We start from the raw sequence: 1,939 nt of genomic DNA, 5'->3' as shown, positions 1-1,939 counted from the left end.
TTATCGTGGAGAAAGCTGATAAGTTAAAAGATTTTTCATTAGACTTGTTAATAAAAAAAAAACTGTATCGAAAATGTTAATCCACTGTTCATTTGTTTGCTAAACACACAATTTATATTTTATATTTTACATACGTATTATTACGCGAAAGATTTTTTTTTCGGGGGAACGTGGAATAATATTGGTCAAGAGGATTGTTTTTTTCATTCCGTATGCATTTACGACACTGTATACACACTGTATACTACTGTTACTGTTGCTGTTACTGCTGCTACTCTTTGCGCAATCGAGAAGAGACGAACGATGCGTACGATAAAAAAAAAAAAAGGAAAGAAAGAGAAGAAAAAAAGGATGCATTAAAGTCATCACTGGAATGCATAATTTTTTTTACCTCATTCTCTTTTGTTAATTTTGTACTGCCAGTAAAAGCATATGAAGTATAGTATAATCACGTTTGCTCGTGCGCATCATCATCGTTCTTCAGGTGTGCCAGATTAAAATCCATTATAAAATACGTCAGAAGTTCATTGATTGTTCGTTTGTGTTTTTGAATATTTTTATATTTAAAATATTATATACCGTAAAAGAAATAAAAAACTATTGCGTATTATTAATATGTCGAGCATCGTCAAGTTTGTTGTTAACTTTCACTGTGTGATATCCACAACGCGTGATACGGATTCAAATGATCCCGTAGAATGAAATTTTCTTTAGCAGTATGTAATAATAGTATGGAATAGATATGAAAAAAAATAAGAAGGAAAAAAAAAAACAACCATTGCCTGCGAGCAGTCATGAAAGTATCCTCTAAGATGATCTTAAAAGATGAGACAGGATGATGATCACGGAGAAAGTGGGAAAATATTAACCTCATTCAGTTATTTTCGTCGTTGTCGAGATAATACGAGTAATAATCTCTTGTTAGAAAATTTCTTTTCTTTTTCTTTTTCTATTTTTTTTTTCTTTCTTTTTTCTTTTTCTTTTTTTTTTGAAAAATATATACGATTTATGCGTGAGAACGAGTTTTTTTTTGTTTGTTCCTTTTGTTTTGCTTTGTTTTTTTCCCTAAATAACGATGACGCCTTTCATACCACTTAATCTTACGAAAGAAATACTCTTGTTAACTGTATATTCGAACCATCTTTAGTAGCAAAATGAACATAATGCGCTTTCACCGTCGTTCCACAACTACACGACAAACTTATTGCGGTCGTACTTTCCTCAAGATGTGTATACTCTTAAACTGGTATCAGTGTCGCGCGAATATACTGTATATATTATTTTATTTTACAATAGTTTAGAATCGTGTAAATAGATACATTAGAAATTTTTTTTTGTTTTATGATTTATTAACTCGTCGTAAAATACGAATTATTCGAAATTTTTAATAATATGCTTGTTCGATTGACGACATTTATTTTTTGTTAAATATCTATAGATTATTTTTTTATTTTATTTGTTCAATTTCTTTTTTTTTTTTCACAAAAACAATTGTCGGAAATAAAGTTGAGTTAAGGAATATTTATTTGAAAAAATTAATTTGCGTTAAAGTGTACCATTCGTTATGAGTTACGATCATCTATCTTTTGCTAACAATTGTTAGAGTTAAAAATTGTGTTATTTGACGGATGTATTACTGTAAAATTGTATATATTTTCAGACGTGTAATTCATGTAGTTAATTTTAATTATATTTTTTAAAAAAGAAATCGTTTAGAATTTAATGAAGAAACATAATACACATACAACACACATATACATTAGGATGTAAAAGCAGAATTTGTTAATTTTATTAAAAGATAGTTTCATTGTCTTAATTGAGAAAGTACGATGGAGTTTAATCACTTTTTAATTGGGACAAAGATGTAATTAAGTACATGGAAAACCGGTAAACTTAATTACAAACCATTTATGTTAGGATTACGTGCAGGAACGATGTC

The sequence above is a fragment of the Polistes fuscatus genome, unplaced genomic scaffold (genome assembly GCF_010416935.1).
Source record: "Polistes fuscatus isolate 324 unplaced genomic scaffold, CU_Pfus_HIC Scaffold3, whole genome shotgun sequence".
Classification (NCBI taxonomy): domain Eukaryota; kingdom Metazoa; phylum Arthropoda; class Insecta; order Hymenoptera; family Vespidae; genus Polistes; species Polistes fuscatus.
This window is presented reverse-complemented; position numbering follows the sequence as displayed.